A 19,352-nucleotide genomic window follows, 5' to 3' on the forward strand; every position below is an offset into this window, starting at 1 on the left:
CCTTACAGCAGCCAGAACCCACAGATTGCCGGTCCGGCCTGGACACAGACTGTCAGGACATCAATTGCCGACTCCCACAATCAATGGGCCTCAGTCAGACAAAAAGTGGCCAAAAAGGACTCTTATGGAATTTCCATATTTCCCACCTTTCTGGATAATGGGTTTCCAGATCACAGATCCTATAATTAATGGCAGGAATGCATGAAGTGTAGTTCTGAGTTCCAGATTTGGCCAAATCTTTATTATTTAGCAAAACTTGCTCCAAATGTTTTCCTGTCCCTCGGACCCAAAAACGAACAAAGCCTTGTGGGAAATAAAAGGAGTCTTGTGGATCAGGGATGTGTTGGGCAAAGTACCCAGGGCCGGGGCTACAACGCTGGGAGCTCTGTGGTCATGTGACAACCATAAGTGGCAAATGGGGTTTTTGCTCACAAACCCTACAGTACTCTGTGCTCAAGGATCGACTATAAAGTTGGATTTGGTTTCGACCAGCGAGATCAGAAAGAAAAAACGTTTTGTACTCGATTGTATTGCTTTGTACCTGTGTGTCAGGATTCATGCTCTTAATTTATTAACAAAGGAACTGTATTTGTTGTTTTTTGCACACATTTTATTGATCTATGATCTATTATCTACCTGTCTTGCCAGCCAATCTTATCTACCTACTGTATGTGTCGTAGATATATATCCGCCTTTCTATTTACCCGGCCACATTTATGGATCTTTTTTAATCAAACTTATCTCACTAGAAATCATCTGTCATCTATCTATCTATCTATCTATCTTCTATCTATCTATCTATCTATCTATCTATCATCTATCTATCTATCTATCTTCTATCTATCATCTATCTATCGATCTATCTATCTATCTATCTATCTATCTATCTATCTATCTATCTATCATCTATCTATCATCTCTCTCTCTCTCTCTCTCTCTCTCTCTCTCTATCTATCTACCTATCTCTCTCTATATCTATCTATTTAACTATCTATCTATCTATCTATTATCTATCTATGTATCTATCTATTATCTATCTATGTATCTATCTATCTATCTATCTATCATCTATCTATCTATCTATCTATCTATCTATCTATCTATCTATCATCTATCTCTCTCTCTCTATCTATCTATCTACCTCTCTCTCTCTCTCTCTCTCTCTTTCTATCTATCTATCTATCTATCTATCTATCTATTATCTATCTATGTATCTATCTATCTATCTATCTATCATCTATCTATCTATCTATCTATCTATCTATCTATCATCTATCTCTCTCTCTCTCTCTCTCTCTCTCTCTCTCTCTATCTATCTATCTACCTCTCTCTCTCTCTCTCTCTCTTTCTATCTATCTATCTATCTACCTATCTCTCTCTATATCTATCATAGTTACATAGTTACATAGGGTTGAAAAAAGACCAGTGTCCATCAAGTTCAACCCATCCAAGTAAACCCAGCACACCTAACCCACACCTACCAATCTATCTATCTATCTATCTATCTATCTATCTATCTATCTATCTATCTATCTATCTATCTATCTCTCTCTCTCTCTCTCTCTCTCTCTCTCTCTCTCTATCTATCTCTCTCTTTCTATCTATCTATCTATCATCTATCTATCTATCTATCTATCTATCTATTTATCTATCTATCATCTATCTATCTATCTATCTATCGTGCATGCAGGCTAAAGTGTTCATGGTGTATCGGAGTGAGGCCACAATGGGTTGCGGAGCTGTAAAGCTGGAGGGAATGTTACTGCCCATCCCAGGATGGCACATCTATAAGGGGCTAAAGCCTGAAGCAAAGCATGCCTGTTATTGCACTGTGCTTCTTGCTTCTAAGATGTTTCAATTTTGCAACAGCCGTCCCCATTTATGTATGCAACGTGGCAGCACCGACTGGAGCCCCCAAATATGAAGCCTTAAGTCTTGCCTTAGTGTTAGCGCCAGTACTGGCCCATTTAATGGTGCTTCTCCTACTTCAGCTTTAGGAGTTCACTAATAACATTGCTTACTGTATGTGCAATATTATATATAAGTGCACACTCTCATTCTGCTTTCCCCTGTTGCACCAGTTGTCATAGCTATACAGCCTATAGCCACTAGGGGTGCTGTTCTGCAGCTCGGCAGCCCCCCAGTAATAGCAACTCCCACTCTTATCTGCAAATAATCCATTGGCATAATCCACGTGGCACCCAACAGAACCCAAGATGCACCCAGACAGAGGGATTGTATAATTTCCTGAAGTGGAACCGTGACTTCTTATTCGTTAGGCCCCTCTGTGCCGCTGGGGGCGGGGCATAGCCTTGCACATGTCAGAGTGTTTCCCAGATATTTGCACCTTTTTGTCCTGTCGTTCCGTCTGTCTGTCTCTTGTTACGTTTCATTGAAGCAAACGATGATTTATTCTTTCAATGTAGGAGCCTTTTTCATTAGGATGCCGGGCAGTTGACATGTTTACATATGATCTGAGTGATTTTTAGCTGCAGATATGTACTAAAAACATAAGGTTTTTGCCTATTAAAAAGTAATTCTGAATAAATGGCTCATTGGGTCACTGGTCAAAAAGGACAAAGCCTTGGCACTACACTATACCTCCCACCACCATCAGTTCTCTTTGCACCAACCACCCCCTATAGCAGCCCCTTGGCACCAACCACCCCCTATAGTAGCCCCTTGGCACCAACCAACCACCCCCTATAGCAGCCCCTGGCACAAACCACCCCCTATAGCAGCCCCTTGGCACAAACCACCCCCTATAGCAGCCCCTTGGCACAAGCCACCCCCTATAGCAGCCCCTTGGCACCAACCACCCCCTATAGCAGCCCCTTTACACCAACCACCCCCTATAGCAGCCCCTTGGCACCAACCAACCACCCACTATAGCAGCCCTTGGCACCAACCACCCCCTATAGCAGCCCCTTGCACAAACCACCCCCTATAGCAGCCCCTTTACACCAACCACCCCCTACAGCAGCCCCTTGACACCAACCACCTCCTATAGCAGCCCCTTGGCACCAACCACCCCCTATAGCAGCCCCTTGACACCAACCACCCCCTATAGCAGCCCCTTGGCACCAACCACCCCCTATAGCAGCCCCTTGGCACCAACCACCCCCAATAGCAGCCCCTTGGCACCAAGCACCCCCAATAGCAGCCCCTTGGCACCAACCACACCCTATAGCAGCCCCTTGGCACCAACCACACCCTATAGCAGCCCTTGGCACCAACCACCCCCTTCACCAAGCACATTTCTATCCACCCCACATTCATCAGCTCCCCTGCACTGGCCACACCCTACACTAACCCCCCCCTATATAAGCCACACCCCCAGCCACCCATATGTTCACCAATTAAGGATATCAGGCCCATCATTTGGCCCTTGGACCATCTATCAGATCATATATGTTGCTAGGCAGGCTGTTGGGACGTGGAGTACATCAGCGCATAGAGGTGGTCCTTAGTTGACAGCAAAATCAAACTAGCCCCATCTACAGTCAGGCCATTGTGCCCCAGCTCCTCTACATCAGCTCCTCCTACGCCAACCACCCCCTACTCCAGCCACAGCCTTAAGGTCCCCATACACGGGCCCATAATAACTGCCGTTATCGGTCCCTTGGACTGATTCGGCAGCTTATCGGCCCATGTAGGGGCATGAACGAGGAGCCTGGCCGACCGATATCTGGCCTGAAATTGGGCAGATATCGATCGGCCAGGTTAGAAAATTCAGTCGGAGTGGGGACAATACCGGCTCATTGATGCGGTCCCCGAATGGACTGCCCCATTGCCGCCAATATAATTCGATCATTTGGCCCCAGGGCCAAACGATCAAATTTTTTTTTTTTACCTACACACTCCCCTATGTCGCCCACCCATAGGTGGGGATATCGGGTGAAGATCCGCTTGCTTGGCGACCTTTAATAAAGTGCATGTCATTTCTGTGACTTTTGCAACTCAGCCCATTATAGGAAAGCAAGTTGCTTTAATCCACACTGTAGTTTAAACCAAAATGACATTTTTTTGTAAAGCATCAGTAGCTGTGAAGGCAGTGTATGTTCTTATGGCACCTATCAACACCCACGCCTTCCCCTTCCCCATCTCTGCACCTTTATAATAACCTCTCCTGCACCTTCCCCATCTCATTATCCTTCCGGCTCTCCTACCCCCCAAACCCCCCGGCCCCAGTACTTCCCAGAGACACAGGGACACTATGGAGTCTAATGCAGTATCAGAGTGCAATCAGGTTCTACCAGCGCCCACTAAAAATGCCCGTTTTTAGAGTATTCAAAAAATAGTTAAACAGTGCAAATGGAGTGTAAACCCCGGTCAGAACTAAGTGACCCAATCCCATTGCGATCCCATGGCCCAGTCGTAGTTTAGCCTCTTCTCTATGCCTATTCATTATTTAATATCATTTTGGTTACAAGCAGTATTTGTTTGCCCTTTCCTGCACTGCTGGTTCTGACTCCTGAAACAGGGCAGCACTCCCCCTGCCATTTCCAATACTGCCTTTTATGCGTCATTACAGGTCTGTTAATCAGACATCTCCTGGTACATTGTTTGAACAGTCAGTGCCAGCAGTGCAGAGGGTACCAAGGGACAGACATGCTGCTTCCCATAGCCATTGTGTTAACCTGTGAGCTACGAATGTGTATTGTGTATAATTCTACATCACTTTATAAACGTGCCCATTAAATGTACAGGCTCCTGTGATGCCACGCCATGCCACCTTTATTATGGAAACACCACTTGTCCGGCCCCATAGTAGATCTGATGGCTGTACTACTAGCAGCAATAAAGCTGCAGTCTGTGCTAGACTGACCAGTTCCAAATAGATGTTTATTCTTGTATTTTTCCTGTTCTATATGTTCATCCCCAATGCCTAGGGATACTGTTGCAAGGAAAAAAGGGCACAACTGTCTCTGCAGCCTGTAATCCCTTCCTAGTGAAATGATCAATATCCTCGTGGGCAGTAAATTTCCAACCCTGCTGGTGATAAAGCAATATTCTGGCAGATAGGAATCCGCTATGGGTCCAGGGAGAAAAACACCTCATTGCCCCCCAGTGGGCGGTACAAGAACTACAAGTCCAAGAGGCTTTTAGAGCAATTGTGCATTGTGGCCACATATATACCATGTTTTTATATATCAGTATAATAAGTGCACAGGCTTTAACTGTGTTATTTTATCCTCTGACTGATTAGTGGGGCTCCATGCTTCAGTTCACACTTTGTTAAGTCTGTCCTATACTTTTGTGTTACTTTGTTCCTTCTGCTTTGGTCACACATTATTAGATCGGCTCATTTGGTGAGGTCACGTAACGAGCTGGTCTTTCATCGATGTGCCCACCCAAGGTGAGAGATATTGGGCTTATCCAATCATTTAGCCCTAGAGCCAAAGTTCAGCTAATAATGACAGGGAAACAGGCTGTCGGGTTATGGACCACGTGAATGGGCTAATGTGGCCCTCAATCCTATGGGAAAATGAAACCTGCCTGACATCAATGGGGTAGATCTTTTGAAGGGCCCCGTACATGGGCACATAGGCTGCTGGATCAGCTGCTCAGATCTGCCCGTGTATGGCCTCCTTTAGTTGGACTCTTTATGCCTTATAATGTCATGGGTACATTATACGGTACATTGGTATAAATAAATGTTAATAATAATAATAATTACAGGGACCTCTCGACCAACAGTTTAGTGAATGTCAATAAGCATTTAGGGTAAAGTTGAGAGAAGATGAAAGGAATGCACTAATGCCATACTCCATACTTCATGGGTTCCATTCATTTCCCCCACATGTTGCTGATAGTATGTGAGAGTATATACTGTATATTGGCCCCTATAACAGCCTGAAGCAGGGACTGCATACACAGGCTACTGGCGCTTATGGAAGACTGAACCGATCCCTCAGCAGAACAATCTGTTTAATCCCCCAGTTGGATAGGATTGAGCCTTGGGTTGACCCTCAGCACATCCAGATGGGCTCATACCTAGGTTTTGAGTACAGGTACGGCTGGAGAGGGATAGAGGTCCCCCACGTTGGCCAGGACGCAGCGTGAACCCAAGGCCCATAGGTGAGGAACATGGTAACTGCCATGACCTCCATCCTCTTGTGTCTTTGACTCTTAAATTATTGCAACTGTATCTTGTATTTATTTGTATTTATTGTTATACTGTGTATTTATCTATTATTATCTTAATAATAGGGGGTTTGTATTAATGTATTCTACTGTACAGCGCTGCGTACATAAGTAGCACTTTATAAATAAACATATACATACATACATGACGAGGGCCCCATTACAGTAATACTCCCAGCTCTCACTCACACGTATGATACACGCACCCTGCAATGTAATGCTGCTCTCTGTACCGGGGGCTTCAGGGAAACACATGGCAGACAAACACTAGCATTGAATTTGCCTTTATTATCTGAAATACAGAGTAGAAAGAGATGGACAGATGCAATAACAGAATAAAGCTGAATAAAGAAATGGCTGTTTCCTCCCTGGCAGGAACGTTTTATACTATAGCAAAAGAAGGATCCTCAATGGCCAGTCAAAATGAGCCAAAGTGAATGGGACACTGCCCCCAGATTTAAAGGGCAAGCCAAACAGCAAAATCCAAAAGATCAAAACTCACATTATTCAAAAATCATTATTAAAAGCATACAAACCCCTAAAAATGCCGCCTTACACATTTCGTACCCTACCGGTACTGGAGCAGAACCGCAGGGGAATTATATCAAAGTGAAATTATATGTTGTTTTTGTTAATGTGGCAAAAATACACTAAATAACAGAGAATACTATAGGCTAAAATGTTTGCACCTGGGGCCTCTTGAATTGATGCCAGTGAGTGAGTGAGCCTACGGCCAGCGAGCGAGTGAGCCTACGGCCAGCGAGCGAGTGAGCCTACGGCCAGCGAGCGAGTGAGCCTACGGCCAGCGAGCGAGTGAGCCTACGGCCAGCGAGCGAGTGAGCCTACGGCCAGCGAGCGAGTGAGCCTACGGCCAGCGAGCGAGTGAGCCTACGGCCAGCGAGCGAGTGAGCCTTACGGCCAGCGAGCGAGTGAGCCTTACGGCCAGCGAGCGAGTGAGCCTTACGGCCAGCGAGCGAGTGAGCCTACGGCCAGCGAGCGAGTGAGCCTACAGCCAGTGAGTGAGTGTGCCTGCAGTAGCTCATTAGTGTGATAATGGCGTTTGATAGCTCTGACACAAACACCATTGTCACACTCCATAGCTCCAGCAGTCCGACTCCCGATCAGAATGTAGATCAGTTCCACTTCCGATTCTGCAAGAGAAAAACACAGGAATAATGAGCCCCCCAAGCTGCTGATATATACACACTGCCTCATACAATGGTTATGTCTATATGAAGCCACTGGCAGTACAGTCTCCCTCCTATAGAGACATAATTATGAGTAGAATGGGCACTAACTGTCATATTGCTCACTGACTGACCTTCTACCCCATGGGGGGGGCAGTCCCACATTTTGGTCTTAAACCAACTCTCAGTAGATCCCAAGGCAGATACAGGAATATGGCTGCTGAGTGTCGGGCTTGTGGCAGGGTAAATACACGGAGCCAGAGTGGCCTACACTGTACAATACTGGCATAGAAAAGTATGGAAAACACACAGTGTATGGCAGTCACATCAGCCGGACAGACACTCCCTGAGCCCTGTGGTTTTATTGGCTGCTTTCATACCAAGTCCATGGCACGGCCTCTGGCACAAAATCGGATTTCTTATTCATTTCAATGAGGGTAAAATTCAATGGTTTTAAGTGTATCATTCTCTTATACACTGCTGATTCTGACTCATGAAACAATCAGTCCGACGCCAGTTCCCCTTTGGCCGGGAATTCCCACGGTGCCTTCTGGTACATTGATTCAAGCGTCAGAACCAGCAGTGCAGGGAACAGCCGGGGGCAGACATTCAGTAGCAGCGACATTTACAAATAACTCTGCTGAAAAGTTGGTTTATATTTTATTTTCTTGCATTTTGCAGACTTTCAAAATTCAAGTTTCCCTTTATTATAAGGAAAAATAAAGCAGTTTCATGGTATTATTAAAATAGGCAATTTTATGAAATTATATATATATATATATATAAATAGGAAACATCGAACACTAATAAAAATTGCCAGAAATGGATACAGCAGGAGTCATTATTTTATCATACGGACATATAGCACTTACTGTGCTGGGTATAAACATAGAAACAGAAGGAATGTTCTGAGCCTTCAAAAACCCTCACACTGTATAGGAACTGTTTAAATGAAACAATATGGCAGCTCCAACCTGTATGTATAATATAGAAATATCCATGGATATCTCGGTGCACACAATAAGCAATCCCATCTAATGTTTGCATTTTACATTGGTTAATTTCTAAAATATACGTACATTTCTTTAAAACTGGTGTTTTTGATATTCCTTGTTTTTTTTAAATTCATCTAAAAATAAAATTAACTATTTGCACTAGATTTTATCATTTATCTTGCAATAAAATACGTTCGTATTGGCGCTCTCCGTATTTCTTTTTTTTAAAATTCATGGTAAAATAGATAGTAAGTCAGCGTTTTTCTAAATTTTAGATCATTTTGTGATTTTCTAATGGGTTTTCGGCATCACAAATAATTACAATAATAGTCTTATGGCCTACATTAGCCTATTTATGTGAAAAAAATATAAAAAAATTTTTCCCCCGAATTTATGGCACTTAGAGTGCTTGGAAACGGCTAAATATGACTTTGAAATATATAATATTTATAATATTGGGGAGCATAAAAAGACACCCAGAAATACCCCCCTTTCCCCTCTATATTATGAGTAAAGCTAAGGGAGTGGAAGAGACCAAGCTGCAGGAATAGGGGGGTTCTTACCGTATGAGCGGAAGGGGCTTCGGCGCAGGTAGAATTGATGGTTTCTAACAAAACACTTTCTTTGAAACTGAAGAGAAAGTCTCTGCCCTGTGGGACATTGCTGGGATCTCACAGTCAGGGAATTGCCCGTCGGCCTTTATGGAAACCAGAACTTTTAAGCAAACAATCCTTTCTCTTTCTGATGTCACATTAAAATATTGATTAACAGACTCGTCCTGACTCCACCCACATTCAGCCGCCTATTTACATTTTTTTTTTTTTTGCATTTTTGTCCTTTTTTAAAGAGTCTGTAAATAGTCAGTATCAGCGCTCAGGAACCGCATAGGTTAGACTGTAAGCTCCTATGGCAAATGTATATTTATTGCTTATTTTACTTCACTTTCCCCTTTTTACTTTTCATATAAAGGGGGTTATTTTTATTTAAGAAAAGACTGGTTTCCCAGAAATTTCATCATAAACTTGTGAAACAAACTTTTACAGCTACTGTTTGACAGACTGGATCATTCAATTCCATTAAAAAAAAAAAAGAAAAATGTAAATGTTGCCCAATCAATCAGGGGGGCCTATATATCTCCTGGTGGGCCCAATCCTAGATCAGTTACCAACAACCCATTCTTATCCCACCAAACTAATCATATACAGTCATGGAAACTGGAGGCCATCGCCCATAGACTCTATTTTATTTAAATAATTAAATTTTTTTTAAATGATTCCCTTTTCTCTGTAATAATAAAACAGTACCTGTACTTGATCCCAACTAAGATATAATTACCCCTTATTGGGGCAGAACAGCCCTATTGGGTTTATTTCATGGTTAAATGATTCCCTTTTCTCTGTAATAATAAAACAGTACCTGTACTTGATCCCAACTAAGATATAATTACCCCTTATTGGGGCAGAACAGCCCTATTGGGTTTATTTCATGGTTAAATGATTCCCTTTTCTCTGTAATAATAAAACAGTACCTGTACTTGATCCCAACTAAGATATAATTACCCCTTATTGGGGCAGAACAGCCCTATTGGGTTTATTTAATGGTTAAATGATTCCCTTTTCTCTGTAATAATAAAACAGTACCTGTACTTGATCCCAACTAAGATATAATTACCCCTTATTGGGGCAGAACAGCCCTATTGGGTTTATTTAATGGTTAAATGATTCCCTTTTCTCTGTAATAATAAAACAGTACCTGTACTTGATCCCAACTAAGATATAATTACCCCCTTATTGGGGCAGAACAGCCCTATTGGGTTTATTTAATTAAAAACCTCTTATGCATTCTGGATAACAGGTCCTATACCTGTCTATATCTAATAGCTTTGAATGTCTTTAGCATTAACCTGTCTGGTGGCCCCTAAGAGGTCCAGTCTGTCACAGTGGGGCCCCAGAGTGTGCGGTTACCCAGTGCAATCAGCAGATGAATCAGTAGAACCTGGGAGCATAACATTGGATCTCAGTTTAATAGTTTTGAGCAATTTTGTTGCAGATATGTTGATATGTAAGAATATTTATGCATGTCTCATTAAAATGAGATATTTTAATATAATGTGAATAAAGTCTTCTTTACTTTTAAATATTTTTTGTGAACCCTGTGGAGTTTCCTGAGTGCCTATATGGTGGTTGATGCTTTCTGCTTTATGCACCCTATGCTGAAGGTCTTTCTGCTTTATGCACCCTATGCTGAAGGTCTTTTTGCTTTATGCACCCTATGCTGAAGGTCTTTCTGCTTTATGCACCCTATGCTGAAGGTCTTTTTGCTTTATGCACCCTATGCTGAAGGTCTTGTTGCTTTATGCACCCTATGCTGAAGGTCTTTTTGCTTTATGCACCCTATGCTGAAGGTCTTTCTGCTTTATGCACCCTATGCTGAAGGTCTTTTGCTTTATGCACCCTATGCTGAAGGTCTTGTTGCTTTATGCACCCTATGCTGAAGGTCTTGTTGCTTTATGCACCCTATGCTAAAGGTCTTGTTGCTTTATGCACCCTATGCTGAAGGTCTTGTTGCTTTATGCACCCTATGCTGAAGGTCTTTTGCTTTATGCACCCTATGCTGAAGGTCTTTCTGCTTTATGCACCCTATGCTGAAGGTCTTGTTGCTTTATGCACCCTATGCTGAAGGTCTTTCTGCTTTATGCACCCTATGCTGAAGGTCTTTCTGCTTTATGCACCCTATGCTGAAGGTCTTTCTGCTTTATGCACCCTATGCTGAAGGTCTTTCTGCTTTATGCACCCTATGCTGAAGGTCTTGTTGCTTTATGCACCCTATGCTGAAGGTCTTTTGCTTTATGCACCCTATGCTGAAGGTCTGTTTGCTTTATGCACCCTATGCTGAAGGTCTTTCTGCTTTATGCACCCTATGCTGAAGGTCTTTCTGCTTTATGCACCCTATGCTGAAGGTCTTTCTGCTTTATGCACCCTATGCTGAAGGTCTTTCTGCTTTATGCACCCTATGCTGAAGGTCTTGTTGCTTTATGCACCCTATGCTGAAGGTCTTGTTGCTTTATGCACCCTATGCTGAAGGTCTTGTTGCTTTATGCACCCTATGCTGAAGGTCTTTCTGCTTTATGCACCCTATGCTGAAGGTCTTTCTGCTTTATGCATCCTATGCTGAAGGTCTTTCTGCTTTATGCACCCTATGCTGAAGGTCTTGTTGCTTTATGCACCCTATGCTGAAGGTCTTGTTGCTTTATGCACCCTATGCTGAAGGTCTTGTTGCTTTATGCACCCTATGCTGAAGGTCTTGTTGCTTTATGCACCCTATGCTGAAGGTCTTGTTGCTTTATGCACCCTATGCTGAAGGTCTTTTGCTTTATGCACCCTATGCTGAAGGTCTTGTTGCTTTATGCACCCTATGCTGAAGGTCTTGTTGCTTTATGCACCCTATGCTGAAGGTCTTGTTGCTTTATGCACCCTATGCTGAAGGTCTTGTTGCTTTATGCACCCTATGCTGAAGGTCTTGTTGCTTTATGCACCCTATGCTGAAGGTCTGTTTGTTTTATGCACCCTATGCTGAAGGTCTTGTTGCTTTATGCACCCCATGCTGAAGGTCTTTTTGCTTTATGCACCCCATGCTGAAGGTCTTGTTGCTTTATGCACCCTATGCTGAAGGTCTTTTTGCTTTATGCACCCTATGCTGAAGGTCTTGTTGCTTTATGCACCCTATGCTGAAGGTCTTGTTGCTTTATGCACCCTATGCTGAAGGTCTTTCTGCTTTATGCACCCCATGCTGAAGGTTTGCTTATGCCCCTGCTGAGGTCTTCTGCTTTATGCACCCTATGCTGAAGGTCTTTCTGCTTTATGCACCCTATGCTGAAGGTCTTTCTGCTTTATGCACCCTATGCTGAAGGTCTTTCTGCTTTATGCACCCTATGCTGAAGGTCTTTCTGCTTTATGCACCCTATGCTGAAGGTCTTGTTGCTTTATGCACCCTATGCTGAAGGTCTTGTTGCTTTATGCACCCTATGCTGAAGGTCTTTCTGCTTTATGCACCCTATGCTGAAGGTCTTTCTGCTTTATGCACCCTATGCTGAAGGTCTTGTTGCTTTAATGCACCCTATGCTGAAGGTCTTTTGCTTTATGCACCCTATGCTGAAAGGTCTTTCTGCTTTATGCACCCTATGCTGAAGGTCTTGTTGCTTTATGCACCCTATGCTGAAGGTCTTTCTGCTTTATGCACCCTATGCTGAAGGTCTTTCTGCTTTATGCACCCCATGCTGAAGGTCTTTCTGCTTTATGCACCCTATGCTGAAGGTCTTTTTGCTTTATGCACCCTATGCTGAAGGTCTTGTTGCTTTATGCACCCTATGCTAAAGGTCTTGTTGCTTTAATGCACCCTATGCTGAAGGTCTTGTTGCTTTATGCACCCTATGCTGAAGGTCTTTGCTTTATGCACCCTATGCTGAAGGTCTTTCTGCTTTATGCACCCTATGCTGAAGGTCTTGTTGCTTTATGCACCCTATGCTGAAGGTCTTTCTGCTTTATGCACCCTATGCTGAAGTCTTTCTGCTTTATGCACCCCTATGCTGAAGGTCTTTCTGCTTTATGCACCCCATGCTGAAGGTCTTCTGCTTTATGCACCCTATGCTGAAGGTCTTGTTGCTTCATGCACCCTATGCTGAAGGTCTTTTGCTTTATGCCACCCTATGCTGAAGGTCTGTTTGCTTTATGCACCCTATGCTGAAGGTCTTTCTGCTTTATGCACCCTATGCTGAAGGTCTTTCTGCTTTATGCACCTATGCTGAAGGTCTTTCTGCTTATGCACCCCATGCTGAAGGTCTTTCTGCTTTATGCACCCTAATGCTGAAGGTCTTGTTGGCTTTATGCACCCTATGCTGAAGGTCTTGTTGCTTTATGCACCCTATGCTGAAGGTCTTGTTGCTTTATGCACCCTATGCTGAAGGTCTTTCTGCTTATGCCCCTGGTTCTTTCTGCTTTATGCACCCTATGCTGAAGGTCTTTCTGCTTTATGCACCCTATGCTGAAGGTCTTTCTGCTTTATGCACCCTATGCTGAAGGTCTTGTTGCTTTATGCACCCTATGCTGAAGGTCTTGTTGCTTTATGCACCCTATGCTGAAGGTCTTGTTGCTTTATGCACCCTATGCTGAAGGTCTTTCTGCTTTATGCACCCTATGCTGAAGGTCTTTCTGCTTTATGCACCCTATGCTGAAGGTCTTGTTGCTTTATGCACCCTATGCTGAAGGTCTTTCTGCTTTATGCACCCTATGCTGAAGGTCTTTCTGCTTTATGCACCCTATGCTGAAGGTCTTTCTGCTTTATGCACCCTATGCTGAAGGTCTTTTGCTTTATGCACCCTATGCTGAAGGTCTTTCTGCTTTATGCACCCTATGCTGAAGGTCTTTCTGCTTTATGCACCCTATGCTGAAGGTCTTTTGCTTTATGCACCCTATGCTGAAGGTCTTTCTGCTTTATGCACCCTATGCTTGAAGGTCTTTCCTGCTTTATGCACCCTATGCTGAAGGTCTTCTGATGCACCCTATGCTGAAGGTCTTTCTGCTTTATGCACCCTATGCTGAAGGTCTTTCTGCTTTATGCACCCTATGCTGAAGGTCTTTTGCTTTATGCACCCTATGCTGAAGGTCTTTCTGCTTTATGCACCCTATGCTTAAGGTCTTTCTGCTTTATGCACCCTATGCTGAAGGTCTTTCTGCTTTATGCACCCTATGCTGAAGGTCTTTCTGCTTTATGCACCCTATGCTGAAGGTCTTTCTGCTTTATGCACCCTATGCTGAAGGTCTTTCTGCTTTATGCACCATATGCTGAAGGTCTTTTGCTTTATGCACCCTATGCTGAAGGTCTTTTGCTTTATGCACCCTATGCTGAAGGTCTTTCTGCTTTATGCACCCTATGCTGAAGGTCTTTCTGCTTTATGCACCCTATGCTGAAGGTCTTTTGCTTTATGCACCCTATGCTGAAGGTCTTTCTGCTTTATGCACCCTATGCTGAAGGTCTTTCTGCTTTATGCACCCTATGCTGAAGGTCTTTCTGCTTTATGCACCCTATGCTGAAGGTCTTTCTGTTTTATGCACCCCATGCTGAAGGTCTTTCTGCTTTATGCACCCTATGCTGAAGGTCTTTTGCTTTATGCACCCTATGCTGAAGGTCTTTCTGCTTTATGCACCCTATGCTGAAGGTCTTGTTGCTTTATGCACCCTATGCTGAAGGTCTTTTGCTTTATGCACCCTATGCTGAAGGTCTTTCTGCTTTATGCACCCTATGCTGAAGGTCTTTTGCTTTATGCACCCTATGCTGAAGGTCTTTCTGCTTTATGCACCCTATGCTGAAGGTCTTTCTGCTTTATGCACCCTATGCTGAAGGTCTTTCTGTTTTATGCACCCCATGCTGAAGGTCTTTCTGCTTTATGCACCCTATGCTGAAGGTCTTTCTGCTTTATGCACCCTATGCTGAAGGTCTTTCTGCTTTATGCACCCTATGCTGAAGGTCTTTCTGTTTTATGCACCCCATGCTGAAGGTCTTTCTGCTTTATGCACCCTATGCTGAAGGTCTTTTGCTTTATGCACCCTATGCTGAAGGTCTTTCTGCTTTATGCACCCTATGCTGAAGGTCTTTCTGCTTTATGCACCCTATGCTGAAGGTCTTGTTGCTTTATGCACCCTATGCTGAAGGTCTTTCTGCTTTATGCACCCTATGCTGAAGGTCTTTCTGCTTTATGCACCCTATGCTGAAGGTCTTTCTGTTTTATGCACCCCATGCTTAAGGTCTTTCTGCTTTATGCACCCTATGCTGAAGGTCTTTCTGCTTTATGCACCCTATGCTGAAGGTCTTGTTGCTTTATGCACCCTATGCTGAAGGTCTTTTGCTTTATGCACTCTATGCTGAAGGTCTTTCTGCTTTATGCACCCTATGCTGAAGGTCTTTTGCTTTATGCACCCTATGCTGAAGGTCTTTCTGCTTTATGCACCCTATGCTGAAGGTCTTTTGCTTTATGCACCCTATGCTGAAGGTCTTTCTGCTTTATGCACCCTATGCTGAAGGTCTTTCTGCTTTATGCACCCTATGCTGAAGGTCTTTTGCTTTATGCACCCTATGCTGAAGGTCTTTCTGCTTTATGCACCCTATGCTGAAGGTCTTTCTGCTTTATGCACCCTATGCTGAAGGTCTTTCTGCTTTATGCACCCTATGCTGAAGGTCTTTCTGCTTTATGCACCCTATGCTGAAGGTCTTTCTGCTTTATGCACCCTATGCTGAAGGTCGGTGAGTGTTTTGTTTACTACTGGTCCTTTTGTGCCTTTATTTTTGGCTTTGTATTCAACCCTTTCTCACACAAGGCAACCAAAATATTCACAGAAGCCCTTCTAATATAGACTACTGTAACCTACTGCTGTGTGGAGTCTCTAGTCCCAGCCAACCCATTGCAGTTATGCATTTTTCATTACAGCTGAAATATACACACTTTAAGTGGTCTAGTCGCCATGACAATGACCTAAATGGGGTCCTCTCCTAAAGCTTGGGCACTTTTCCTTGCTTTGATTAATGGCATAGGCCTCTGTGCGGCTCCTCTGGTTTCCTGCTCCTTGTGTACAACATCAGCCCCTGTGCAACAACCGGACGTAGGATTGTTGGGCGCTGAGACTTTTGCCGACAGTGTCACCTTTCTGTTCCTTTTGTCCTTTGCACAAGGGCTGAAATGTTTGACTGCAAACATATATGAATATGGATAGAGTTAAGGAGCCCTGGTCTGTCTGATAGGGCGAGACTCACAACTGCAACTGGAGGGCAAAATAACTGCATTTTATAGGAAAGTGTGACTAGTACTAGACTTTCCAGCCTACGCATTTCCTTGAATGAGCAACAACGTTCCATTTTTAGGGGCTTTCTAGGATGTAGCACAACCGTACATAATACTGCTGGCTCAGCCTTTGTGGGTCTGTATTTGCTTTTGTTTTCAGGTCTCCCATTATCAAATGAAGGTCAAAGCTGCTTCCCGACTGGTTTGAGCAAAGAGCTGCCCAGAAGTTCATCAGACTATGACCCGAAGTCCTTTGGTCGTGTTTCCTAATCGAGCTATTTAAACAGAGGACGCAAGTGCAGATAAGAGGGGATGAGAGATAGCCTGGGCAGCAGGGCACCTTTCCCCCCAAGTGCTCAGAGATAACCGATGTTGCAAACATTGCCCAGCAGTAAGTTTATAGGAGATAAAATGCCCATTGCTTGCAGCTTTGATGTGTTTTGCTTGTAGCTTTCTGGCTCAAAAAAGAGTAAAAAGGGTCATAGTTAATCTGGCAGCTGGTATCCCCCCAAATCCTAAGGTAATACCACTAAGGGCATAACAATAGAGGCTGAGAAGCCCATGGATATAGGGTGCCCTATGGGGTTTCAGTGCCTGTAGGTGCAGGGGCAAGTCTAAGTAACCTGGTAGCTTCCAAGCAGATTCCAGTCAAAATGTTGGATCATGTGGACCCCAAAAGCAGATTGAAATTGCCCAAATTGGCTACATTATTTACTCATTCATGAGGCCATAGGTCTAGGGCAGTGATCCCCAACCAGTGGCTCTGGGGCAACATGTCGCTCCCCAACCCCTTGGATGTTGCTCTCAGTGCCCCCAAACCAGGGAGTTATTTTTGAATTTCTGGCTTGGGGGCAAGTTTTGGTTGCATAAAACACAGTGTTGAGCCAAACAGAGCCTTCTATAGGCAGCCAGCCCACATAGGGGCTACCAATTAGCCAATCACAGCCCTTATTGGCACCCCCAGGAACTTTTATGGTGCTTGTGTTGCTCCCAACCCTTTTTCCATTTGAATGTGGCTCACGGGTATAAAAGTTTGGGGATCCCTGGTTTAGGGTAACCATCTCCAACTCCAATACCTCTGGGAACCACCTAATTTTAAATGTCTGACCTTCTCTCCTGCCCTATTTCCCATAACACTTACTTACATATACTGTAATAATGTACTGACAGACTTGTTCAGTGCTGGGAAACTGAGCTTAATGCTCCCAACTCCAATTGCAGGAACAGAGAACATGGAGCCGGATATATACAGATCAGCTGGGATTCTCATTGGGGGATTTCTTGCATTATAATGCAGCCGCGGGCCCTGGAGAATTGGGGGAAAGTTTAATTGTGCAATATTGCTTTAAGAATACAACCTTGATGTTGCTTGACTACATCTCCCAGCAATGCCTCAACCTTCATTATATGTTACATTATTCTCGGGTTTTGTAGTCCAGCAACAGCAGAGTAAAGCTTGGTTGAGCAGTACAGCAGGGTTTACTACCCCTTTAAGGTGGCTAATTGGCCCAAATGGCTAATGCTAATATAGCCTATGACCAGTGCAGGCCTATGGGGAGCTTTGGAAATGACAGAATAAATGGGTCACGGGGGAAACTCACTGCAGCATTTATGGGTGATCGTCCAAGGCTAGATGATGGGCAGGGAGGCTTTTCCAAACATTTTCAAGTTAGTATTGCCATCCTGCTCCCGGCTGTAGTTCTACTACTGAGTTATAGTTATAAAGGATCTTTGTTACTCTTGGGAGACTTGTTACAAGGACAGGAGAGCTGTGGCCAAAGAGAGCTTAAATATTGTATCAGATTTTACACAGAGAGGATTCAGGAAGCTGCAATTCACTAATTGGATATCGGACGTTTATTTGTTTGTTTCTGAGCATTTGTGTAACAGGAATACACTGGGTGCAAACGGCTGTGTTGTTCCACATTGGCGCCTACCTGCACTTGCTCTCTGTCATCCAAAATGCAGAGTTTATGCTGAACTACAACTCTCATTATTACATGACCCCCTGGCAGCACTTGGCAGAAGGCCCCAAGAACACAACGGGCCCTGGGCCTGCATGTAGCAGCGTTGCGCTTGGTCCCAATACCCACATCGATCTGACTCCCAGCGGCTACTGATTAACACTTGTACACAGTTTAAAGTTCTTCCTTTTGTTTAGAGAGCGGAGTCTCTCCCAGGGCATGTCATGTCCCTTATCTCCCCGGGAATGGAAGGGAATTTTCCGATGTGGTGACTGGCGGCAGCCTGAGGCTGCACTTTTACCTTCCCGCTGAGCCTCTTTGTGTCTCTTAGTATGTGTGTATCACTTTAAGGGTTTTACACTAATGGGAATTAGTAGAATTAATACCTTGGAACCCCTCCTGCACTGGGGGCAAATAGCATCCAGCAGAATGGCTAGTTGCCAATGCCAGCCATAAAGGAGGTGCCCCCTGGCCATAAACCATAATTAGTGAGACTACAAATGACTTATTGCTGCCCTGTGTGCCAGTTGTTTTGTTTTGTCTCATTCTTGCAGGGGAAGCCTATCCTGCGGCCCTCCAGCTGTTGTTAAACCACAACTCCCTGCATCCCAGCAAAGCTAAAAGGGTCACAGGTTGGACATTTTTGATTCCATAGTTGTGTCCAGCTGGGGCCCATTCTACTGTATCTGATTCACTGCTCTCTAAATCTAACCCTGCCCTAGCGGCAAGTCTGGCAGTGAAAGTAAAGTCACATTCTACTTTTACTGTTTCTTCCGAGCACAATCAAAACAAATCAGATGCCACTGCGAAGCATCTGTATAAACAAACCCCTCAGTTTCCCCAACTGAAGTCTTTGTTAGACTCTAAGCTAAAGAGCAGTACTTATGCTTCTCAATGGGCTGCGGATTTGACTGTAACGATACTGACCCCTGGGCCAGATGGAATACATCCCTTGGGTACAGATCTATTTCTGATTTTCTCAGACTCGCTTTCATCTGGTTTGGTGCCTATGGATTGGAGGAAAGCTGATGTGATTTCTATATTTAAAAAGGGATTGAGATCTTAGCCTGGCAATTATAGGCCAGTAAGTCTGACTTCACATGAATGTAAAGTGATGCACCTGAGATATAAAATGTGCTGCTATCCAGAAAGCTCTAAATTACAGGAAAGTGCATCCCCCATAGACTCCATTATTAGCGAACAATTAAAACTGTTAAAACTGATTCCC

The 19,352-nt window shown here is 43.9% G+C and overlaps 1 non-coding gene across 1 annotated transcript; it reads right to left on the minus strand.

The window, feature by feature from the left end:
- Positions 1–7,181: 7,181 nt before the first annotated feature.
- On the minus strand, positions 7,182–7,250 carry mir122 (microRNA mir-122). Its single transcript, NR_049568.1, has one exon. It is a non-coding gene; the product is annotated as a microRNA mir-122 (primary transcript).
- Between the last annotated feature and the right edge of the window lie 12,102 nt (positions 7,251–19,352).

This window comes from Xenopus tropicalis, chromosome 1 (assembly GCF_000004195.4).
Source record: "Xenopus tropicalis strain Nigerian chromosome 1, UCB_Xtro_10.0, whole genome shotgun sequence".
NCBI lineage: Eukaryota > Metazoa > Chordata > Amphibia > Anura > Pipidae > Xenopus > Xenopus tropicalis.